This window comes from Xiphophorus hellerii, chromosome 10, assembly GCF_003331165.1.
Source record: "Xiphophorus hellerii strain 12219 chromosome 10, Xiphophorus_hellerii-4.1, whole genome shotgun sequence".
Taxonomy (NCBI): domain Eukaryota; kingdom Metazoa; phylum Chordata; class Actinopteri; order Cyprinodontiformes; family Poeciliidae; genus Xiphophorus; species Xiphophorus hellerii.
This window is the reverse complement of record NC_045681.1, coordinates 8,793,342-8,820,154: the sequence shown is the minus strand read 5'-3', so window position 1 is coordinate 8,820,154 and position 26,813 is coordinate 8,793,342. Positions and strand designations below refer to the sequence as shown.

General features: G+C 41.3%; 1 protein-coding gene across 2 annotated transcripts in view; it reads left to right on the top strand.

Moving 5' to 3' along the window:
- LOC116727188 (adenosine kinase-like) overlaps positions 1-26,813 on the top strand; it is a 177,618-nt gene that overhangs the window by 81,183 nt on the left and 69,622 nt on the right. The gene's annotated exons all lie outside the window — the stretch shown is intronic.

The window sequence follows — 26,813 nt, the reverse complement described above, 5'->3', positions numbered from 1 at the left end:
ATGTAATGTATTCATTCATTTCTTTTAACATGAAGACAAGCCAACAGGTGCTGCCAAAGTGTGAAAATTGATTATGCAAGTTCATTGGACTTTACCCCCCCCCCCATCGCCTACACGATCTTCCACTCAAACACACACATGCACACGCAGATTGAGGGCGACAGATGTATTCTGCTACTGAGGTAATGTCTTCACTTGGAGCTTGTGGAGCAAGATGCCCTGTCGTGCTCATGTTTCACTGTTTGGGATTATATTTAATTCCCGCAGATCAACATTTTCTCTCATCTCAGGTCAAGACGATAACCCTGAAATCGCACCGCATTCCATTCCTTTAAGCACTTCATTACTGGCATGAATCAGCGTTACAGCCAAGGTGGTTTGCGTTATGGCGGGATATGGCTCACTGCCCAGGGAGCCCTCCCATCAGGCAGTGACACAAGCAAACAAAATGTCTGCCATTTGCACTCCAGATGTGTGTTTTGTAAAACAATCACATGACATGAACATTGGTGTCTGACTAGACGGGTGCAAAGTCACTGCCTTTTTAAGGAATCTGGAAAATTTGAGTTCAAAATCAATCATTCAGACTTTGAAAGAATGAGAGAGAGCAAGACTGTGGAAGATAACACAGGTAAAATTTGATCTATTTTATCTTTTTGAACATTCTTCATTGGGAAATGTTGGCATCATTATAGAAAATCTCGATTTTTAGGAAGTAAAGAGGCTGCAACTACAGTAATCCACTACTGAATCAGTAATAGAAGATACTAAAGACATTTTAAAATATTAACTCCATTTTTGCCTCTAAAAGGCTAGGAAATAAAAATATTTTAAATCCTGTTCTTAAAATTAGTTACAAGAAATATCTAAATATGTATATATATTGCATGATGCAATGGTCACCAGTGATTACAGCCAAGCCATTAACACAATCCTTGGTATAAAGGAAACTAGCTGGCCCTCCACACACAGCACATTGCAAACTCTGCTATGGAAGCTGTTATGATCCCATAATTTAGGGCTTAGTGAAACAAAAGCCAAGAAAATAAAGATAAAATAAATCGTTGCTTGTGCTCGACCCGTCCATCCTCCCGAGTTTGTGTGGTCTCATCTTTTTAGCCTCTGCTTCACATTAGCAAACATGGCACATCCTCTGCAAATTGGCAGTTGGGTTTTGCCCACATCCGACAGTCTTGTGCACAGGGAAAAGCTTCCGTGGGATTTTAAGGGCGGGGTGCGGGAGGCGGGGTGGGGGGGATCGACGGGCCACAAATGGGTGTTTGTCAGTGCTTGGAATCTAAAATGCGGTTTGTAGCGTCCCTCTTGGGCCTCTTTGTCAAAACAGGGAGGGGGGATCATTCGCTTTATTAGAGTCCCATTGGCACTTGTAAAGTACTTATCTAGATACACTGCCACAGCTATTCCCACTTAATACTGTGTGGCGTGTCTAGACTAGCATACACCGAGGCCTTCCCTCTCCATTAACCTTGTCGAGAGCACTTAGATGTATTTACCTAATTTACAGCTGGATTGTAAATTTTTCCCTCTCTCTGCCCTAACCTTTTCACTGTATTAATGTGCCTTGTTGATTTTCGTTCGTATTAAACTGCTGCCGGGTGGTTTTTGCGGCCATGTACGCTTTGATCCGTAAATTTAATTACCCCCCCAAAAAAATGGCGCACACGTGTTGGCTTGTGCGTGCGGGGGTGCGCGTGCGTGTGTTACCACGTTTATTTGCTTGCACATGTGTCTGCGTCTGTCGGGGCATGCGTGTTAAGAAGGTGATTGATGATTCCTGGCAGAGGCTCTCTCAAGGTGCCTGCTACGATGTGGTGTGATTGGATGAAAACAGAATTATTAGAGGGCTCTCTCTCTTGCAGCCAGACTGGCTCATCATCCAGCAGCAGCTTCAGCAGCAGCAGCAGGGCTGGTGGCAGACGCAGAGCAGGGAGGCAGCACTGCCATTTCTCACAAAGAGACACACAGAGAGAAAGAGAGAGAGGAAGAGAGGGAGAGAGAATGTTGAACTCCTGCCAAATGTTTTTGTGGCAGGCTGTTGCTAGGAAATCTGGGTCCTTAGGCAAATCATTGCACAAAGACCAATAACAAAGGCGAGTAGAAGGAATGGCTAAACGCATTTCAGGCAAACCTTTTTGTTTTGTTTTTTTCTTTGAATGCCATCGCCCTTTGCAGTGATGTGTACAGTTATTTCCTACCATGACCACTGTAAGCATCAGAAATCGTAAAAAGGGAAGATGAGTGACTCTAATTGGTCTAGGTGATTTGTGCATGCTGCCCCAGTTAGTCTCTCCCCCTCCTCCCCTCGTTGGCCTTCTGTGGACACCTTCCTCACCCCCTCCTCCTCCTCTCCCTTTGCGCCCTCTTCCTCTCTCCTCTAGTCTCCCAGACACTCATACATTTTGCTGTTAAACACTCCCAGCATGCACGCACACATTCTGCAGCATACCACTGGCTTGTTTTTCTTACTACTGAGCGCATTGCCCTGTAATTTGATCTCCACCGCTTGATGCATCCTCCATGATGCCACTTTGAATTAACCTATGTCTGCACCAGTTCTCCTTGGCCCCCTGCTAATAAAATGGCCTCTTTAAACTTACTCCGATTACTTAAAAAAAAAAAAGAGGCCCTCTGTCTCATGGCCGTGTACAATGTAACTAACAGAAAGAGAGCAGAGAAACAAGACAATTGACTGTGAAAAGGCCTGTTAATGACTGGGCACAGATGGCCAGAAAATAACCCAAGGATAGACGCAGGAGACGCTCACCCCTGCCAACTGGCCTGGTACACCAAATTCAACCAATGAGGCACAAGCTGCAGAGCTGTTAGGTCACAGATCTGATCACAGCTGCTCCTTTCCAATCTATCCTACGAGCTCAGTCCTCGTTAGCCACACCTAAAAAAAAAAAAAAAGACCATAATGAGGTCTTGTGGCACAAGATATCACAATATTAAAATGCCAAAACATTTCTCATCTGGATCATGAAGCTCTATCCAGTTGCTCGACTTCCTCGACTTCCAGGATGTGTAGTCGAGGATATTAAGCTCGACATCCTGTTTGGGACTCCTATTTTGAAGAATACAAGGAAGCAGATTCTGAATTCTGAATACCACTTCCTGCAAAGTATCCAGACCGTTCTAGTGGCTCTTTTTCAAGAAAGCAATGAGCAGTAACATAGTTGTCTTTTTGTGGTGTTAATGGAGACCTTCCCTCACCCAAAGCGCTCAAAGGTGGTTTCCTTTATGGGCTGCAGACAGTGCACAGCTGCTCCAAATCTTCTAAATTGTCATGTTACGAGCACAAATGCAATTGTACACGATTTTATTGAGATTTTATGATACACCAACAAGAACTGTCATGTGGAAAGAAAGCAATGACATGGTTTTCAAAAATGATCACAAATAAAAACATGAAAGTATGGCATTGATTTGTATTTACCCTCCAATTACATGATATAATTACATTATAACTTGTGGAGCAAGACATTTCATATTAATATGGGTGCATTTTTTGGAAGATTGCTTCACTTATAACTAATACTTGGTCATCAATATTAAGGAATTATTGACTTTAAACAAGCTGCTTTGTCTTACTGAAAAATTAATTGTCAGTTAGTTTTGTCTTCTCTTAAGCATGCTAACATATTTGCATCAGAAAGTAGACCAAAAATATTTGGAAAGATTTTGGGGTTTTGCAGTGCTTTAGCTGTTCTCTCCATAAACCTAGAAGATTCAAGCAGTTGCTGTTTTGTTAAGGTCAAATGGCACAAAATGTTATTTCTTGGTCAGCATTTGCAATACTTTGCGTAGTAATATAATAAGACCAAAATATTAAGTTTATCACCCTGAATACACTATTTCCACTGTGAAGCATGGTGTTGGCAGCTTAAGGGAAATGCTTTCTTTCTAAAGGGAAAGAAAGCATTAGTCATCAGTATAACTGGGCAGAGTTGATTTGAAGACTGGTGTAGCTAAAAACAGGAAAGAAAATGTGGCTGGAAAAGACTAGAGACTTCAAGCAGCACAATTACGCCAAACATTCTCCAAACCTAAATCCAGTTGAGAGATGCCATCTGTCCAATCAGACTTAACTTTATCTGTTTTACGAAGAGAAATGCAGACAAGCTTTAGTTCAGAATGTACAGAGCTGGTAGAGGCAGACCCCAAAAGAGTTTAGTCTCATGACCAAACCTCGTGAATTGTCTCATGGGCTGGGTTTATTGCTACAACCCTACTAAAAAAAAAGGAGCATTTTTTAATGTTTGTTTTTCAAGGCACCAAAGCTAGTTGAACCAGAATGCCTCACACTGTTAACACTGGTACACTGTATACAGCATTAATTGCTGGTTGTATTCCTGCCCTCACTGCAGGGGAAAGCTGAGTTCAGCTTCAGTCACTGAAGCATAATATGCAAGGGAGAAAAAAAAAATGAAGGCAAAGGCAGGAAAGAAAAGTGCAGCTCTGGCACCACAAGCTGCACGTCAGCCTGCTTACATCCCAGTGTGGCACACGCACACGCGCGCACACCCCGTTAGTCCACCTCACTAGTCTCCTTCAGTTTGCAGCCAAAAAACCAGAGAAAGGTTTTCCACACACACATCTGACACCTCATCAGCCAGCCGAGGGGCTGATCAGCACAGAGGTGACTGCGGCTGCGTTTGTGTCCAACTCTGAGGACCACACTGTCCTCCCGCTGACCTTGAGACTGTCTTCCACTGTCCTTCTGCTCTCCATCCTTCCACTGTTCTTTATATCTCTATCCCCCTCTTCTCTGTCTCCATTCTTCATTTTCCCTTCTTTCTTTCTTTCTTTTCCTCTCTGTACTGTACCACTCTGTGCTGCCCCTGTCCTTCCATACAGCCAGGGAGAGATCACGAGGCAAAATGCAGACATGGGAGAGGAAGAAAGGGAGGGAGGATGGAGAAGCGGAGGGGTTAGAGAAGAAGAAGGGGGAAAAAAAACTGGCAGGCTCCCTCTTTGTCTGCAGGCGATCAGTTACAGTCTTGGTTGCCGATGAAATTTAATCCCCACCGCATTTACATGCCAAGTTTGACTTCTGGCAAGTCTTATTAAATAGATTTGTAAATCATTTCATCTTGATTAGAATCTGTTCTCGTGGGATCAACTTTTTTTTTTCTTGTTGTTGTTGTTTTCATTTGCTTGTCTTTTTGTTACGTCTATCTCTACCGGTGCTAAAAATGTAAAAGTCAATCCTCACTTCATTTTCTCCCTCCGGTGAATGTAAGCAGTAGGTTTTAAGGGGACAAAGAGCAACGGGAGCCAAATCCCGTCTGTCACTGGCCAAGCCCACTGTGTCAGCATGTCTCTCATCTCCAGAGGTCATGTCGGCAGCCGGGCGACTGCTCTGATGTGCCTTCCTCTTATTAGGCTGACACCACATACTCTTTTGCATGGAACAATGTCATTTCAAATTGCGCCTAATCAGATGGGATTTTGTAATTGCCAACAAACATCTTATGAATATGAATTCATTATTGTTCAATTGCAAGTCGACTGGATCATATTCGTTGACTTATTTATTCTCCCCCCCTCCTCCCGATGGCCTGGGCCAATTATAGGATTTCAATCTTGAGGCAATCAAGTGATAAGGGGGAGGTGTTTAGTGTTTGCTGTCACTATATAATTCTCTCCAATGTTAAACATGCATCTGGGAGGGCTGCGTTTGTCAGAAGGCTGTGCTTGGAGGTGCACCTGCCTAATTGAGTGGTAATGAGCTGTCAGGAGTGTGGGCTCGGTGATTGGCTGCTGGCAGGGAGTCCCGTGCCAGTGGGGATGTATAGGTTGGCCCGGCCCTGCTGGAGAACCAGCCAGCTTTACGGCCCTGCAGGCCTGAGTGGGCGGAGGGTGGTGAGTTAGGGTGGAGAGGCCAGTGACGCCGGCTGTGGAGACATCCTGTGGCTCTCACTCAACCATGGGATTTATTTAGGTTGTTTATGATTATCCTTCCTCCAGATTTAGTCTCAATTCTTCTTGTCAGTTGTATAATCGGGTTTTTTTTGTGTGTGTGTGTTTTACATAATGTAAAACACACACACACACAAACTTAACTTGTTCATTTAACTAATGAACAAGTTAAATCCTTTTTATCTTGTTTTTTTTAAACACAAAATGCAATTTTCTCTTTAACTGTGGCAAAGCCAGGATCTGCAATCAAGGTAATCAACATAATTGCCAAAATGTTTGGTTTTTTTTGTTGTTTTTTACTGTTCTGGCACCAACATATCGAAGCAGCCTGCTCTGCACGTGGCTGGTCTCCATGGACACTGATCAATAAAATCCTACTTCTGTTAAGGCACACACAATGCAGGGAGGCATTTCAAATTCTGAAAAGGAAAAACAATGGATCAACAAATCTCTGTTTGAAAAAGACCAAAAAGAAGTTGATTAAATATAGGGGGCAAAAAAAAATCTAACCCTGTCTCTAGCAATTACTTCGGTACATCTGTAAAAAAATAAAAAAATAAAGCTGGAACTGATAATGACCCAAAAACATACTAGTAAATCCACCAAAGCCTGGTTGAGGTGTAAGAAATAGAACATCCTAAATGGTCAAGTCAAAGCTCAGATCTTTATTTCACCTAAATCCTCTAGGATGCCACTGGCTTTTAAAGAGGAAGGGTGTTCTTTTGATATGTTTTATTTAAGAACTTCAACAATGTTGATTTTTGATGTTTACCTGTAAACAAATTACTTTCTTTCCCCAGATATAAATAAAAACAGAACATAGATAAGTGGAGGAGTTTTAGTATCTACGAGTCTTGTTCACGGATGAGGAAACAATGGAGTGGGAGATTGATAGGAGGATTGGTTTTATGTTTGCAGTGATACTGGCTAACACAGAATAATATTTAACTCTGGCCCAGTCAGGTCTGAATTTATTAGGGGAAATGAAGATTAAAGAGATGGCAAAGAGGATGTTCAACCTCAAAGATTTGAATGGAAGAAAGGTTTTTGGCTCTTCTAGCATTTTTTCAGCCTATTTTAGGCAGCTAGTGTGATGGCCTGATCAACCTGTTTTGGTTTGGATCTCAGGAAAAACAGCCATGTAGATCAGACTGCTCTCAAAGATTTATCCTTCCATAACTATTGAAATGGAGACAGAAAACTATTTGTGCTTATACAGATTGCTCAGCAATTAATAGCATGTAGAGATCAATGCCATTTTTGGTTAACTCATATTTTTGTCATGAAAAGCCTCAGTTCCAGCAGGTTATATTTTACATTACAAATGCCTTAAGGTAGCTTCTCTTCCATCCATCCATTTTCTAACACCCTTGTCCCTTAGAGGGGTCGGGAGGTGCTGGTGCCTATCTCTAGCTAACGTTCCGGGCAAGAGGCGGGGTTCACCGTGGATGGGTCGCCAGTCTGTTACAGGGCAACGCAAAGACAGACAGGACACACAACCATGCACACCCCCACAATCACACCTAGGGAGAATTTGGAGAGACCAATTAACCTAACAGTCATGTTAGGGAGGAAGCCGGAGAACCCACGCATGCACAGGGAGAACATGCAAACTCCATGCAGAAAGACCCCGGGCCGGGAATCGAACCCAGGACCTTCTTGCTGCAAGGCAACAGTGCTGCCGACTGTGCCACTGTGCACTTCTCTTAATCATCAAGCTGAAACTCTCAGCTGAAGGGGAACTGACGGGCCTGCCAACAGCCTCTCAAAACTCAGCCGTGAGAAGAGCAAATGTTTGCCACCTGAAACAACCCAAACTCATGAGGCTAATTCACGTTGAATGACTGTTATACTGTTTCACTTTGGCCTCGGATGATTGCTTTTGTTGGCAGTAGTGGGGTTTTTTGCAACCAAAGTACATCTGTTGAACAGGAAGTGCGCAGCCACGGTCAAAAATTTACCGTACAATGGGTGCATATTACCGGCCTAGCATGAGTAGCTGCCGGTTGAGAAAGGATACAGGAGTGCCAATGTAAACTCCTGTCTGAGGCCAAACTGAATCCTCTTATTGTGAATATGTGAATGAGTTACTTTGACTGCGTTTCTGGTGTGCAGTGGCAACAGTTAAGTTTGTTTTCATTGCAGCTGGTGCAGGAACTCACAGTTGGAGGTGTCTAAATCTTACATATACCATCATGCAGCGTGAGATATTTTCAGAAAATATTCATATGCCTCGAATAAGAGCTTGATCTGCATCAGCGCTGTCTTAGGAAGACAGTTTATTTGCTCAAAATCAGCATACACATTGTAAATTTTAGGAGAACAAGTAAGTTTGGGATTGTTTACAAAAAGAAAGTCAAAGTTCGTCTCATTTGGTTATTCTAGAGAATAACTTCTCATCGTACTAAACAAGATCTATTTTAGTTCATAATTATTTGACATCGTTAGGTTTTTGCTGGAGTTGTTTGTTTAAATACAAAGTTGGCAGGGCTTGCGCTGGAATTGTTTTGGAAAGCTTTATTTACAATTAATTATTGAAACATTTTTGGACCACGGATGGTTCCCAGGCCCATATTGCTTAAGCAGCATTCACAGACTTTTCCTTCTACACCCACATTTACCTTGTAAAAAACGTTTTTCTTCTGCGGTGAGGTGGAAAAAACACCATGTTCTTTCACCCCCAGATTACTACGTGCGTCTGCACCACCAGCAACAACAGCTCTGTTTTCTGCTGGATGAAATAGTTCCGACTTAATGATATTTCTGCTTGCCATCACCTTGTCGCCTCTCTCCCTCTGCTTCAAAGCCCCGCGGCATATGTGGGCCTCTTTATTCATGAGACCAAGTTGTAAAACACTGAATAATGTTTCAGTGCTACAGTGGGAGTTTGTGGCCATTTGTGTGAGTTCCACAGCTTAATTGAATAGCCTGAGTAATTATTTGTCAAGTAATGCCGAGCAGAAAATAAATAGCCACTTTGCGGCTGTGAATTGTGCCTGATAGCCATGTGTTGATACTCTCACCAGGGAGAGGAAAAACCTGCTCGACTGGCTAAGTATCTGATTAAGATTCACATGATGGAACCGCAGACGCTTTAGGATAGCATGTCTCCTGGGCAAAGATGGTGAGCAGAGTTAAGTGTCAGACAGTGTTACATTATCACACTGAAGCATGAAGCCATGGCTTAATAAATACTGCTGGAATATTCTTGTCATAAATGATCCGTACCTCTCGGGTCATGTTAACCAGATTTCCAAGGTGTCCGGCAAAGACTAGCTACTCAGTAGAAGATGCAATGGCAGGCAGAAGTATTCATACTTCTTGAACATTTTCTGCTTCTGTCACATTGCAACCACAAACTTAATTTTTTATTTTTTTAATAGATGCATCATTTTTAAAATGCTTACCGTGTCAATTCAAGCAAGTATTCAGTGTGATGGCTCCTACAGCCTGGAATCGGCTCCAGTCTAAACTCAAGATGTCAGAATTGATTTCATTGGATTTATTTCGAGCGGTTCTTAAAAACAGGCAACGAGATTCTATTAAACAGTGTCTCTGCTTTTAAATTGTTTTCTATTCTTTTGCACATGTGCATATGTATTAATTAGTTTTATTTTGTAACCAGGTTTCTGTGTATTGCAGACTTCTGCCTAGGTCCCTCTTGAAAATGAGATCTAGATCTCAACGGGGTTTATCTCGTTAAATAAAAGAAATTAAAAAAATTCCTGAAAAGAGGTGACATACATTTGTATTCAAATCCCCAAATTCCTTCTCTAATTATTATTTCATTCTTTGTCCAGACCTTTCTCCTAGCTGGAGGGCCATGTCCTCGTGGGTTTGAAGTTGTGTTTTGATCAAAGTTTTGCATAATGATTTATAACCTAACTTTCCTTTAGGTTCCTTTAAGTCTGTACCTTTTCCTCAACCTTTTTGCTGTATTCCTGGGTCTTTATGAAGCTGATTGTTCACTAACGTTCTCTAACAAACCTCTAAGGCCTTTGCAGAACAGCTGGATTCACATTATTTACTAACTAGGGGACCTCTGAAGGTAAGTGGTTACCCTTTATTTTATTTCCAGGTGTAAGAGTAAAGAGCTGAAATTAATGCTACCTTTTTTGTTTTCTGTTAAAGGAATAACACTAGTTGTTGTTGGTCTGTGTCACAAAATCCCAACAAAATTGATTGAAGTCTGTTCTAATGTCACTGAATGTGAGAAAGTTGAAGGGGTATAAACACTTTTGCAAGTCACACCATTAGACACTGTTCATTGGAAAAAGTTCTATTTATTTTCCTGACATTTTTAATAGGTTGTTGCTGTCATTTATACAAATATACTTCTGAATATTTAAATTCTTGCAACACAATTTAAAGTTTTTCATGAGTTTTGTGTTACACATTTAACCAGTCATATTAATATTTTGTACTCACCTGTGATTCTTTAGATTCACATACTGAGGCCAAGTTCAGAGTCAGCTCTTGTAAGGCTGTAGTTCTCTACTAGAAGAAGGTGGATCGTTTTCTCCTACTCTGGGTTAGTCTCTGCTTCAAGCAGAGCAGCTTAAGTATCTTTCTTTCTTGTTCCCGCTTGATGGTAGGATGAAGCAGGAAATGGATAGGGCCTTGTCAGCAGTAATGTGTCGTTGGTTCAATCTGTCGTGGTGAAGAAAAAGCTGAGCCTTGATTTACCAAAAGGCAGACCCAGAATTCACTAGAGGGACTGTATACTCCTCTTGGTCTGAGAATGACAGAAAGTTTCCCCAGAAGCAGTTTCAGTCAGAGCATCATAAAGAGATGGAGTGTTGTGTTTTCCCTGCCGGAGCAACACCATGAAAACCAAGGAACACAGCAGAGAGATCAGGAATATAATTTATAGTGCAGTTAGGTTATAAAACATCACTCCAAGCAAACTTCAGGAAGAAGGCGCTCTGGTCAGGTGAGGCCAGATTTAACCATTTCACTTAAATTCAAAAGGCTATGCGTAGGATAGCTAATATTACCCATTAACCTGAATACACCTCTTCCCAGTGTGAATCATGGCAGCTGTATAATGCTGTGGGAATGTTTTTTTTTTCTGGCTAATCAGTGGAAACTTGAATGGAGTTACATACTGGGCAATCCTGAAGGAAAACCTGCTAATGGCTGGAAAATACCTGAAACTGCAATGGAGCTTTACCTTCCAGCTGGACAGCAACCTCAGATGTACAACTAGAACTACAATGGAGGGTTATTATTATATTTATGTGAAAGGCCTAGTCAATGTCAATTAGAATTTAGTTGCATTGCTTCGAAACTGATCTTCCCACATGTTATTAAGCCAGCTTGAGCTTTTGTAAAAAGATAAATGGGCAAAACTTTCACTCTCTACATTAAAGGGGCAGTGATATGTATTTTCCAGGCACATAGAGCCATTTAGTAGCACAATTAAGAAACTATATTACCTTCAGTTGTTATAAAAAGGCTGTATTTATCAAACGTGACTTAAAATATATCTGACTTCATAAATTGACACCTTGAAATTGGCCTCTGCCTCTTTAAGAAGCTCCTTCGCTTTGCGGCCCTCTTCTCCTCCTTTATGCCATTTACAACCATTCTTAGAGGTGCTGGACTGAGAAGCAGTTTGAATGATGAGCTCAGCAGATGTACAGTTCCACCAGGTGTTTGCTAGTTGCTGCTGTCGCTAGCTTGAAGGAGCTGAGTGTGGGAGGTCTGATGGAGAGATATTTTGTGAGGCGGAAGTTCGGCTGTAGACTGCAGCTACAAGGAGCAGCTGTGGGAAAAGGGGGCAAGCACTTAGGCACCCTCGATTCAAGGATTCCTCAAAGATGCATGAAAAAATCAAAGCAACACTCCAGGCATGTTTTTGATGATGGAATAACATTATAGCATAATATAAAGCTCAAAAAGCTTGATTTTACATAATACTGCCCCTTTAATAGTTGGTAGAGATGTAATCCAAAAGACTTGCAGCTGTAATTACTTACCCCTTAATTTCAAAATGCAGTCAAACTCAAAAAATGTCAAATGGTTGTGACTCCAGAGAATTGTAATAAGGTCTTGTGCCTGGGCAAACCATTTATCCATTTGAATGGATTTGATCTTGGTTTTTACGGCTATGTGCTAAATTTTCTTCAAGTACTTTTTAAACTCTTTATGAGCTTCAGCATTGAACAAAGTACTGGTTTGTTTTTATTAAGCATGTCTGTAGTGAGCACATGCAGTGGAGTGGTCTTTGTTTTTCCATGCATGGTCCCAGTTAAACATGCACTACCACTTTGACCTTATCTATTGTTTCTCAAGTGTATATTGTAAGCAGCTTTGGAGGCTTTATAAAGACTTAGCCGGCAGGGCTGCCGTTTCTCTGGTGGAACATTTGGACCTCTGGCAAGTGTCAGATTTTCAGCTGCACATTAAATCTCTTAACCCAGTTCTTCCTCTCCCCTCCCTTTCTTCTCAGTGTCCCTCTTTTCTCCCCCTCTCTCTGACTCTCTCTCTCTTTCTCTTCCTGCCATGCTAACAAGCTGGCTGTGATTTATTTTTCATGTGTGGCATTGCTTGTCTCCACTATTTTTTCCTCCTCTCTTTTATTTCTTGAGCCTCTAAAGTCTTGTGCCAGCGGTTAGCCTGGTGCCCAGCCCCTGAGGGGGAGCGGGCACGGTGGAAATGTAGCCAGAGCAGCTGCACATCACCCTGGCTGAGCAAAGTCCTCCAGATGCGTCGTCTCTGGCCTCCCAGAGACGCTTTGATTAGCACGTCCATCATTATTGGCCAGCTTGAATGTCATGCACCGCGAGCCCAGTCGTCTAATGCCTCTGGCCGGCCAATGGGGACCACTCCCTGCAATTACAGATACGGCCGCTTGTTCCAGTTCGGAGGCGAGGCCAGAGAGAGCGCCAAAGTGCCAAACGATCGTCCTCCTCTGTAAATAAAAAGCAGACATCTTTCCTTTTTGATGTTCTTTATGTGCGTGCTTTATTTTCAGATGCTGTGGCGCAATCACATTTGAAAGCGTTTTGCGCTCTGAACATAACAAGAATGGTGGAGGGGGAGTGGGGGGACCAATCAAAACAATAACTGTGGTTCCTTTTGACAAAGCCCTTGGCTCACAGTTGTCAGAGGATGTAAGCTGACTCATCCACACAAGAAGGGCATGTATCCCTGGGAGCGAGGGGCAAAATGCTATGATGAATCCTCCCCTCTGTGCTTGCTGCTCTCCAGTGAGCCTGCTTGGATTAATTACATGACTAGTAGCTGGTTTAGTCCCATTATTTTTTTCTTCTTCTCCGTCTTATAAATAGTTTTGCTCACTTGCTTTGCCCGGATTGTATTCTGCTCAGGACTTTTCAGCTTTGCTCAGTGGAAATAAGAATGCATTGATTATTTTCCATCTCGCAAATATCCCACCAGCTGAGGAATAACATGCCTTCCCCCTAATTGGTTTGTTTATCTTGAGCAACAGACTCTGGGTTTGTTTGGACTCTGGCTGGCATCCACTCTCTGCACCGCTCCTCAGCATGATTACTCACCTTGGGAGGAGGCTGCAGTGGCAAGGTTGATGTTCCCCACGCAGACATCAGGCTGTCATTCTCGCCGCTTATGTGACATCATTTGCCAAGACAGATTTGTTACAGGAGAAATAAATTCAGGCCTAAACAGGGATTGATTTAAGGACAGGCTTGCAAGTAGGGAGGGGGAAAAAAAAAAAAAAAGTCGACAGGAGGGATGGGGGCTCAGAGACACATTTCACCACTCAGAGGGCTCGGGCCAGATCCAAATAAGCTGCCAACAGAAAGATAGATTCTGGTTTCATGTATAATTGATAAACTGTATGTTCTAGGTGTCAGCTTTAAAGAGGGAGCTAGGACTATATCAGGAAGCTATTTTTCCCTCTCTGAGGCAAGCATCATTTTTATTTTGTCCTCCCCCGTTCTTTGGCTTATCTCCTCGGTTCAGAAAGCCCCGTTGAAAATGATCGCTTTGCTTTGAAGGCGACAGTTTAGGAAGTGCGGCATTAAGAGCACATCCTGTTCCCGTGCCTATTAGGAGAGCAGGAATAGGGCAGATAGCCATCTGCAGAAAGTTGACTGAACATCCCGAGTTATCAGGATTAGCCATCTCACTCTTGACACCTCACACATTAATATTAGCTATGGGAGAGTCTATCCTGCTGAAAGCAGCATAAAAGGATTAATGCAGCTCTTATCCTTTTGGAAATAATGCTCTTTATTGAGCGGCTCTGACACTGCAGAGGCTAATGATGACATTGAATGGAGCCAGAATAAGTAATGGTGTATCATCCCATGTCATACGGGCAGAACAGTCGCTATTTGCATTCCAACAGCTCAAACCTTATTGATTGTGCTGAAGGCTTTCGCTTGTTTTTCCTGTGCAGGGGTGTGAGGAGTGTTACACAATCATCAGCGTCCTGTAGATAATGGCGGTCCTCTCCCGGTGGGTCCAATGACACGCTTCGTTCATCTTTATACAGCATGCAGCGGCGTCACCTCTCGGCTCTTTGGGTGGCAGCAATCCCAGCGCTTTCTAAAAGTTTTCACGCCCATTGAACTTTTCCACATTTTTCTCATCTTACAACCATAAAATTTACTGTGTTGCATTAACATTTTATGTTGCGGACCAACACAAAGCAGCCCGGGAGGCAAATCATAGATTGTTTCTCATTTGAAATGGTGTTAACAAAAAAAAAAGTGGTGTGCATTTTTACTGTGATTACCTAAGTAAATTCCAGTCCAAGAATCAGTATTCGAAATTCGCCTCACTTGCAAATAAGTTAATCTGTGTGTAATTCTACTCCAATGTAAAATCCAGCTGTTTTGTGAAGGTCTCAGAGGTCAGTAGATAATAAAAAGCATCATGAAGGCCAATGAACACAACTGTTAATTTAGTTTAATTCCTTTTTTGAGCACATTTAAAAGCAATCGTAAAGAAATCTAGAACAACAAAAGGAGACAGTTTAAGAAACCAAGTAAAAGATAATGTCAAGGTAATCAGCTTAAACCATGACAATTTTAACTACAGCAAAAAGTCCTTGGAACTTGTAAAAATAGATCAGTAGATGGACAGACATGAAGTTGTTGAAAAGTTCAAAGCAGGTTTGGATAGTAAAGAAAAAGAACATCAAAAAATTACTTTCTACTTCAGAGTTGATTGGATGATGGATGGAGCAAAATACAAGACAATCCTGGAAGAAAAAATGCAAAAATGTTTAAGATTTTGGCGAATGTTCGCCTTCCAGCAGGAAAATGGCAATAAACATACAACTAGAGCTACAATGAAATGGTTTAAATCAAAACATAATCACATGTTGGTGTGTTACATTTAACGGCAAGACCTAAATCCCATTAACAAACTTCAGAATTGATGTTTACAGACTCTCTGTTCAGTCTGACTGACTTTATTCTGTAACCGCAGCAGAAAGTAGTTCCAAAGATTCTTGAACAAAAATGCAATCCACACATTTTAATTTGTAAAACATGCTATAAACCATGCGTCACATTCTCCTACTTTACAATTATGCACTGCTTTGTGGTTGCAATGTGACAAAATGTGGAAAAAATTATAATTTTTTTTATTGAGTTGAAAACTTTTGCATGGTACTGTATTGTCCAGCAAACGGAACAAACAAGGATGTCAACCTTCTTGTCTTTCAAACGAGGGGGTTAATGCAGCTTTGCCCGCCCACATTAATACAAATAATTTCATATCCTGCCATTCAACCGTGAGAGTTTTAGAAGTACAGCTTGTGCCACAAAAGCTGCTCTTGTTCACCAAAGGAGGGTGGAAGTCCAACTCTGTACCCTGTCATTTCCTTTTGACACAATAGATTGGGAAAAAAAACACGTTATGTTTTTTTACAGAGGACTTTAAGTGCAAAACAATTCCATGATTGCTATTATTTTTTTTCAATCCCCCCTTGTGCTTTGAGTTCAGAATGAAGCTGGTCTTAACAGCAACCAGGTGCATGGTTTAAAACTAAAATGATTGTGATTCAGACAGACAAAGAAAGAGAGAGAGGGAGAGAGGTAGTCTCCTTGAACCCCTAACACGATTTGATTATAAAGAGGTTAAACAACTGTAATAATAAATCTGTCAAGTTTTTAATACAATGTGCCATTTAGTGTGAGCATTATAACACTGAGAGGCAGACAAGTGGCCATCAGCTCCACCTGAGAACATTGGTTCTGTTCTTTTTGCTAAAATTGCTGCTTCCCCCTTGGTGTTATATAAATGTATGATATTCTCCTTTAACTGACAGGACACTAACCTTATCAATCAAAGCTGTTTTCTCCTCCCTTCCAAGGACTCATGTTGATTTGTTTTAAGTGTGGTCTCCTTTGGTGGTATTAATGGGTACATTGCATTCTCATTTCAGCGCTGCCTCCCTGCTTCTTAATGAGCTGATAAAGCCCCAATTATCGAGGCAAATCCCGGATTCTGATTTGCATTACTGACTCTCGTTTTACCACACACAGCGGAAATGTGCATGATTGAGGGCTCTGGGATGTTTGCCTGCCTTTCCAGAAGTTTGCGTGGCGTCGTGTGTGTTGATGTGCATGTGTGGAGACACAGGAGATGGCCAGATTAGATTAGATACAGCAGAGGCTGCACGGCGCAGGCCGTTTGTGCTCTGAATGTGATTTGGTTGGGAGGTTTGGAGCCCACTATGGGCTCTCGTGATGGGTGAAGGGACAGACTGGCAGTGACAGTGGGGTGGTAATGCCTCTGAATGAGGAGCAATGGCCTCTGTTTGGCTCCCACCCTCCCATCGCCTAAAGCCCAGCTGTTTTCCCAAGCAGCTTCACCAATCTGCAATTTTAAAAATCGGAAACTCTTACAACCTTTGTTTCATTAGATAATCTCAGATTTTAGAGCATTAGAAGAAGGAACATTTACCGTTTGGTTAATAATTGGTGCATTACTACTGAGTCAAACCAGATACTGGAATATGATCACAGGTCCATTGTAGTTCTGGAGGAACTGCAGAGATACACAACTTAGGTGGGATAATTTATTTTTAGATAAATCCTCAAATCTGGTCTTCATGGAAGATTGCTGTAAGAAGCTGAGCTTGCAACTGACAGAAGCCAGGCAGGTCAGATGACTTCATTGTTGAACCTTTTGACCTACATCCAAACTGCAGTGGTAACTGGTAAGTCTCAGTTCTCCTTTAATCAGTTGTATAAATGATCTGTAGGTCAGAGACTTGTTTCCCATTATTTCTGTGTATTAATATTAGGGCTGCCAAAGCCTTAATGTGTCTATATTACACATTATGAACACATTAATGTTCATACTCGACTTTGGGTTATTAATGCTGATTAATTGTATTACCTGTTTTGACATAAAAGCTTCTCTCCTGTGTAAAGTTAGTTTGTCTAAAGCACCGCTGTACACGGTCTTGTACTGGGGTCAACAATGCCGAGTCTTAAAGATGAGAGAGGTGAGCAAAATTGGCTCAGTGAGCAATTTTGCTTTAAAAAACACTACAATGGACATTTGGATAAAACCGAGGTAGCACGTGCTTGGTGCAATAATGAATTATCCTTCCACCGAAGCACAACCAATCTATAGTTAACATTTCTAAATTGCGTCTAAAACAAAATGGCTTTTTTTAAACCTTCCTGAATATGCAAACCTGGAAAATTGAGATGTTTAGTTTGAGAAAATAGAACATTTTCTTAAACATTTTGTTTGAAAATGGGCATTTTTACATTTCAAGCTTACAAAGTTAAATATGCTACTTTCTGATTAATTGATTGACAGCACTGATTAATATATAAACCAAGCACTGATTAATATACAAACCAAGCACTGATTAATGTATGAACCAACAAAATATACTTAGAAGTGTTTTGGATTTAGTAAAATAAAATTCATATATTTAAAAAATAGATTTTTAATAAAAAACAGACTAGAGACACATTAATGTGGCTATTCTCATTACATACTTAATTCTACGCAGGGTTTAACAGAAGCAGTAGCATAATTTTCTATTTATTTTTTTAAATTTATTAAAACAAACAAAAAATTTAATCAGTCCAATTTGGAACCAGCAGTCCAGACCTCAAAGGAAAGCGGAAACCAGTACCAGTCAGTAACGGCCTGATCGGAGCGCGTTCACCCCTGGATGCGGGATCAAAGATGTGTTCATATCTGAGCTCCCAGACTGCATATGAAAACCCAGATTTGTTTTCCTGCAGCCTCGTATCTTTGGCTCTCTCGGCCTCCTCTTGGTCTCGGAAAGTGAAACATCATGTCTAGAACTTTGGCATGGAGAGCCCTGCAGCTCATGAAAAATGCATTCGCTCCAGCTCTCTTTCTAACTCCTCGCCTCTGATACTCTTGTCATATCATATCCATGTCATGTCAGTGTGTGTATTAATTATGTAGCAGGCACAGTTGAGCAGACAATATTGATGCATCCCAACCAGACATCCTATGTATATATAACTCGCTGTACTCGACTTTGGGGTATACAGTTGTGTTCGAAATAATAGCAGTGCCTTTAGAAAAATGAGTAAATGTCAAAATTCTTCAAAGAAATTGTACTTTAATGAACACAGATACATTGGGGACACAGTACATTCTATTCCAAAGCAAAACAATTGCGCAAAGTCATCAAAACTTAAATGATAATAATAATATTTCAAATAAAGTAAGAAATGGCATGTTCAAAAGAATAGCAGTGTTGCCATCTTTCCTTGGAAACTCAAAAATGTACTGTACAAACAAAGAAATTCTTGATAAGTGAACCTAGCTGAGTATCCTAAACTAATATTTTGTTGCAAAACCACGGTTTCCGATGACTGCTACACATCTGTGGTGCATGGAGTCAACCAACTTCTGGCATCGTTCCACAGGTATTGCAGCCCAGGATAATTGCACTGTATTCCACAATTCCTCAGCGTTTCTTGGTTTTGCCTCATGCACTGCACTTTTTATGTCAGCCCACAAGTTTTCGATGGGATTAAGGTCCGGGGATTGTGCTGGCCACTCCATCAGTTGAATCTTGTTCATCTGGAACCATGCTTTTGCTCGCTTGCTGGTGTGTTTGGGGTCATTATCCTGTTGAAAGGTCCACCTCAAAGGCATTTCCTCCTCAGCATATGGCAGCATGACCTCTTCCAGGATCCTGATGTACTGGAACTGATCCATGATCCCTTGTATGCGGTGAATCGGACCAACACCATAGTATGAAAAACATCCCCATATCATGATGCTTGCACCACCATGCTTAATGGTCTTCAGTGAGTACTGTGGCTTGAATTCTGTGTTTGCAGGGCGTCTGACATACTGCCTGTGACCCTTAGACCCAAAAAGAACAATCTTGCTTTCATCTGTCCACAAGATATTATGCCATTTCTTTTCAGGCCAGTCAATGTGCTCTTTGGCAAATTGTAAACGCTTCTGCACATGTCTTTTTCTCAGCAGTGGGACTTTGCGGGGGCTTCTTGCTGGAAGGTTAACCTCAGTAAGACGTCTTCTGATTGTCACAGTACTCACTGTCAACTGAAGGTCTTGCTTGATCCTCTTGGATCCCATCATTGGCTGAGTCTTCGCCAGTTTGGCTATTCTTCTGTCCATTCGAGGGGTTGTCTTTCTTTTTCTTCCTCGTTTTTCAGTTTTATGCTCCCATTTCAGGGCATTTGAGATCATTTTAGCTGAACAGCCAATGATTTTCTGCACCTCTTTGTATGTTTTCCCTTCTTTAATCAATTTTTTTATTAGGAAACGCTCATCTTCAGAACAGTGTCTGGAACGACCCATTTTCATTGTTTTTTCAGGAGAAATGCACAGCCAGCATGCCAGTTGTCTTGATCCTTAAATACGGATCACCTGTTAACACCCTTTTTTCCCAGAATACCCTCCCTAATTGATGCCCTCTCTAATTGGACTCACCACTGCTATTTTTTTGAACACACCCTTTTCAGTTAATCATTCAATTTCACAGAATCCACAGTATGCATGGCTGTCCTGTTGGGTTTGTTGGTTTTCTATACCTTTATTTTACCCCCCAGAAACTTATCTGGGGTATAGAGTTTGAAATGTTAATAAAACCAGTGATTTTCTTGCTGCTGTTGAGGCACTGCTATTATTTCGAACACAACTGTATATTGAAGAGTTAATCAGAGACGAGATGATACTTTGTTTGTCCCTGTGAGTAAATAACTCACAGGAAGCTTATTCTTTCCGTCTGCCTCTCCCTTGGGCTCTGATTTATTTATTTATTCTTCTTTTACTGTCTCACGCATTTCAGCCGTTCTGGTCACTTTTTTTTCCGGTTCAGCTGAGGTGCCTGACCCGGTAGCTCCTCATGGGTTTTAGCGTTCCTTTTCATTTGCCCGCTCACAATCTCAACACACCTCAGACAAATGGCACCCAGCAGCACCTCTGGAGGTGTCCCAAACTGCGAAGGTAATTTGTTTCTTTGGGAGCAGAAATATACATGAGTAAGAGGTTATATTGTAACATCAAATTGCTTAGCAGTTGCACACATGCCAGATCCTGCTGGGGTTTTTGTTTTTTATGAGTCCTCTCTGTTCTGTAGACTTATAGAAGTGTGATAGCACTTGAATGTTTTCCTCACTTAAGCAGATATCAGGAGACATGACAGCGTTTTCCTTTTTCTGTAACAAAACATTTTCTCAGGATTGAAACCACAACAGACACCTTGGAGATATTAATCTTCTTCCAGCAGTTAGATTAAAAAGCAGCAATTTAAAAAGGACAAGGAGAGACTTAAACCCTTTTTAGCAATTAAGTAGGGTCTCTGTGTTCCTTGTATAAATCGTGTAATGAAGTCATAAATTAAGCCAGTAACCCGTTGCTGCCAACAACTTAGTCAGCATTGATCGTGTGTGTTTCGCAATGTTGGAGCAAGTGTCTTACAGAATGGTGATTGCTTCGGTTTGGCAGGAATAATTGGAAGTTCAAAGCTTCGATCTGCAGAGTGTAGCCTGGGGATAGGTTTCTGAAGAAGCTGACACTTCAGACGCATTATGAAGCCATCATGTCTAATTTGCAAAGGCCTCTTTTGTAATTTACCCCCAATTCAGAGGAACAGTCTCCTGCTCTGCAGCACAATGCACTCGGCTCGCATTGTTCACGCTCATTGGAAGAGACACCGAGTGAGTGATTGTTGGAGCTCAAATAATGTGCAGCACTGTTCCTGTCATATTTGTTGCTGCGTAATGGTTCCTGATTTGCAGTTTCCTGCAGCGCCTTCTATTTTTTTTCTTCTTTTGGTTTGTTGCAGAGTAGATGGCAATGCACCATGCTGTATACAACAACATTTTTCTGTGCATCCAGTCCAAGCCGCTTGTTTTCAACTCGCTGCCGAAGCAACTGCTTGACAGATAAAGGGGGCCTCAAAACGTCACACAAACGTTTTTTTTTGGGGGGAGGTGGGGAGCGGAGGAAACCTCTTCAGAGAAAGGACGGGGGTTTTCCACATGCCGCCCAGACTATCTCACATATTGAGTTTGTCTGCGTGCATCTTTGAAGATGCAAATGTGTCAACCACATGTAACAAACCACCCAGCGAGGAGCTGAGATGCTGAACTGGCTTTCTCACGGCTCCTAAATGGCTGCCAGTGATCTTCAGCGGCTCTGCATGTCTGCAAAGCCGGCGGTTCCTTTTTTTTTTTTTAATGGACAGATTAGTGTTTTTGTGGGATATCGAATAATTTGTGCACATTTATCACTGGACAAAAATGTCTTGTTAAACCACATGGGGAGATGCAAGAGAGTTTGGCTGCGATGTTTTATGTGCGCTCTTGCTGCAGCCTATTGTAGTAGAGTGTATGTGAAAGTGGCTAAATATGAATTGAGTTTCCAGTAATATATTTGGTAAGAATTAAAAAAGTCCTTTACCTTTTTGTCAACTTTTCAACCACAAATGTCTGTGTATTTTTCTTTTGTGAGAGAGCAACATGAAATGCAACATAACTGTGAAGTTGAGTGAAAATGATGAATGGATTTCAAATATTTTCACCAATATAAGGTGTGACCTGCATATGTAATCACTCCCCTTTACTCTGATACACCTAAATAAAATCCAGTGTTACAATTACCTTCAAAATCTCCTCCTTTCAAGTTCTTTGGGGTGTGCTTTACTCATCTATTGCAACTTGTTTTGCCCATTCATTGAAAAATATCTGAAGCTTAGAAGTACTTGTGACTATAGAAATATGCAATGTGTGTGTGTGTGGTTTGCAAAAAACACTTGATCTTCTGTTGCATCAAGGTTTTTACCAAGGTGCTCATCAAACCACAAATGCTCTTAATTTTTTTTTAAACTATTATGCATAAAAGCAGACCCTAGACTGCAATGCTGGTAATCAACAAATAAGAGAAGTTAGTAAAACGTTGCACAGACTAAACAGACAATTCTGAAGATTACAAATATCTGCCTAAAAGTTTGATAATTTGTGTCACAAAGGTCAAACAATCTCTGGAAAACCTTCCGTCATCTCATCAAAAACACAATTACACATGCTTAGTTTTCTCTGCTAAATATGTCAGGTTTCCTGAGTGACTGAGATGCCGCAATCATTCCTCCATCTTTCCATCTATCCTTTGTCTAGACCCGCTTGGCACTAGCTAACTCTAGCAGGCTTTAGGCGAGAAGTAGCTGACTAGCTCATCCATCCACCGCATGGCAACACACGGGATGGATAATACACACACTCAGTTTACCTAACATGCCTGTTTTTGAACTGTGGAGTACCAGGAGAGAACCTACACATGCATGGGAACAACATGCACATTTTGTGAATGCAAGGCAGTGGTGCTAATGACAGTTCCACCGTGCAGCCAACGGCGAGATCAACAGATGATAAAAAATTACATTTTAAAATGGAAGTTTCATTTTGAAAGGAAATCCTAACAGCTGGGAATTTTATGACGGTAGTAATTAAAACCGATAAATGTTTCATTCCTACTCATCACTATACTGGAGTAAAGAAATATGAATGCACACGCTCAATTAAGCACTCATTGTGTTGGGCTGTCACACAAAATCCCCACAACACAGATTAAAGTTTGTGGTTGCAATGTGACAAAATGTGGAAAAGCTCCTCCGCTTTTCAAGGAATAATGTTGCAAGGCTCTGTAGCTCCTAATCAAAAGTTTTTTATGCACTTTATCCTTGAATCAGGCAAACAAAAACAAGAAAATTCAGCACATTATGGCATTTCTTTCCTGACAGAGAAGGCACTTTTAAATTATTGATGTTTCCCCTTGCGCTGTCACCTATCAGAGCGTCATCCTTCTGCCTGGTAGTAGTCCTGCAGTGCAACAAGTCATGTTTCTGGCTCTCTTTTCAGCTTCTGCAGTGAAAGGGTGATATATATTCCGTCCTGTCGCTGTTTCAGTGACTTACACGCCCCAAGCTGGAAATTTTACAAGGCCCACCCAGCTTGTCGAGCACGCTGACAATAAATCAATCACTGTGAAACATTTACGTTTTACACACACTAAGTTTCACCTTTCCCTCGCTTGGGCCTAATCTGAGAGTCATCAGTAGCCCCCGTCGTCAGGGAAGCCCCCTTTGCATTGTCATGTCAATATTCGTCTGGTGATCTCCAGCTGAGGCTGGAGTCCGGCTGCTCTTTCTGTACAAGCTGATTTGCATTTGCCAGGACGTTTGTGTGGAGATGGCATGCTGTGGCTGCCTTGTCTCCTTGTTCCTGATCCTACTGCTGCCACTCTCTCTCTGTCTTTTTCAACAATTTTTTTTCTTTCTTTCTTTTTTTTTTTTGAGACGGAAAGGTTTCTTGATTCCTAGCATGCCGGAGAGGGGTCCTCTGAGGATTACATTGGCTAAGCCCTTATCACTTCAGGAAATTCAGTGCCTGCTTTAAAAAAAGTAGTAGGAGTAAAAAAAAAAAATCAAGGGGGGGAGTGTTGTTCTTTTTAAGTTTCTTCCTATTCCCAAGGAAAGTTATTACGGGTTTGAAGAAAAGTCCTTTTTTTGGCACTCAAGTTTTCTCGTAACTGCATTGCATATTTCATCCTTCCTCTTCTTCATTTTTTTTCCTCCTCTTTTCCAAGCGGCTGGTGGAATTTCAGAAGTGGAAAATGTGAAGGCAGGTGCTTGAGAGAAAAAGAGAGGGAGAGAGGTTTGGGGAGGGCTGTGCTCACTGGGAAGCAATGTTAAACATCCAGGGGAAATGTTTGTTATTCTAATGGGATACCACCATGGTAACAGCTTTTAGAGACTCCCAAGGCTTTGTATAGAGTGCATGCACGCATTCATCAATCTCGCCTAATTTCTTTGGGGAATTAGCAAATATAATCAGTCCCTTTTCTCCGAGTTCTCACCTGTTTATCGACAAGAATATTACGGGGAAATTTAGCAGAACGCGACCCTCTTGGAGGTGGGGAAAGCGATGCACGGGCCATTAATATAAATCACAAATTGCAGCGTGTTGCTGAATGGATTCAGAAGTCATTAATGTTCCTTTTGCACTGAATGACAGACAGATAGAATAGCTTACATTTTGCCCATACCCACTTCCTTTGAAGAAAGAAAATCCTTGGAAGGAAGACTAAAACTCTTTTGCTTATATTACATCTTCAGGTTAAACATGTTCTAAAGGTAATGAATTATGCTATTTTGAAACTTAATACGTTTACAAGGATTTAAAGTAAATTGGAGTGAACTCATTTACATAACTTGACGGGTAGAAAGGAAAAAAAAGACCCTCACTGACGCTGTGCCTTCGTCTTTTTTGAAAAGGCTCCAATAACCTGTAAGCCTCCTTTCAGTTCTTTACCTTTTTTTTTCCTCCTCTCTCCTTCTGCAGATTTTCTTAAGTGGCTTATGTGAATTGCAGTTGCCACATTGAAGCGGGGAGTGTACTGAATAATTTTCTCCCTTGCCGTGACCGTCTAACAACAAGTCCAACCTGCGCATGTTGTGATGGAAAGGTTTTCACCCGCAGCACCGCAGCGCTGTAGGAGTGCAGCCTTACCTAAAGCTAAGCCTCCAGCTGGAACAACTTTCCATCAAACTCACAACGCCGCTCTCTTATCTTCTGGCAGTTCTCTATGATACAAATAGCCAGGACATGATATAGCCGGCTACATGCCATTTCTGGTGTAGTCCCACCACCCCGGTCTTTGTGAAATATAATGCCTTTAACTCACCAGACTTTTTTTTCTTTTGCCTTGGCTGTTTTTTTCCATCTGTAGCTCAGACAGAGACCACTGTGTTTGCTCATCTTGGCCAGAGGCCAAAGGCTCTTTCTGATATAATCCCCGACCATCGATCAGACTTTGTTTACTCTAACATGGTTTCTCTCCCCTCCAGCAATTAGAAGGCAACCTTCCACCTCCTGCTCTTCAGACTGGCTTTATACGTTTATTTTTCCCTTAAGTGGTAATTTTTCATGTTGCAGCTAAGCTCTTAGAAATGTGGGTGTATATTAGGTAATTGATATTCTTCAACCAGACGGGCATGAGAGGTACCTAATTCCCAGTGACCAAAAAGTGTTTTCACTGTACCAAAGGTACATTAATTAGACATGATTCCCCCATTTATTTATTTCACCACCCAAAATAATGCAAAAGACTGCTTTATAGTATTTAGAAATTAAATAAAAAATACCATTCCCCTATCTGAAATATAAATATCCCTTCATGCTCTCAGAAAACTTGCAGAAAGAGATTGAAATCCTTTTAATGTTAAATCTCTAAATGAATCAAACCCCTCTTGTTTTTTAATGGTTAAAGAAGACATTAGCATTGTTTATTACTCCTGAACTGTAAACAGCAAGCTGTGTGCCATGTACGTCGCTTTGAGGTTGTAAACCGTTCATACCGAAGTCTGATTGTGGCCACATTTAATAAGTGGTACGAACGACCAGGCGAAAATATTGGTATATTGGCAAAAATTCGGAATGGAGCGTCAAGACCTGCCATGGGAATGTAGCCTAAGTCGTGTCGGAACGAGTTTTTTTTTGTCTTTGCAATGTTAGTGAAACTCGAATCAGAGTCTCAAACTCGAGTCGCCACCTCTGCTCAACATTTATGTGATGTCTTGAGTCGACCTGTCATATAAAATCCCAATAAATAACGTTGAAGACCAGATGTCCCATTGCAACAAGGGATGTAAATGCTTTTGCAAAGCTCATGTATTTCCGTTCCTATATGGAGTAACTTGGACTGGAAAGCACAGAAAGTTGTCAAAATAAAGCCAAAAAGTTGTACTTCCCCGAGGTGGAAAAGTTGGTGCATTAATAAAAGCAGATCAAGAGAGTGCAGAAGAAACAGACTCTGGTAATAAATCAAGACATACATGAAGACTTAAACATGCACTGAACTTCCGCTCCACTGGAGAGATGATAAATTGCAGCAGGAGAAAACATCAGACCTGGAGTAAAGTTTCCCCCCAAATGTAGCTCAAATCAGGGAAATAAAATGTATCTGCTTTTCCATCCACCGCTGCTCCTCGAATTATGTAAACGTATCACATATTTCAATCAGATTTTCTTCAGTGCTTTTGTTTGCCTGAGGTTTGATTGTTTCATCATCTCACTGATGTCTGGAAGATGATTGCTGCCAACTGACTACATCATATTCCTAAAGAAAAAATAAAAAAAATAAAAAAAAATCACAGTGATGTATGAAAAAAAATCTTTTGTTTTTCACTCATATCAAATGTCATTTAGACTGATCCATACATCTGACCTTTTATGAGCTACTAGCCCCTTTTAAAACACTAACTTAAAGTGAAACTGATCCGCCTCATGTTTTTTATTTGCAGACAATGTTTTTCTAAAGCTTCACTAAGCAGGTTCAAGAAGATGGAAACCTTTCTGATATGTTTGTGCTAAAAGGATCTTGATGGG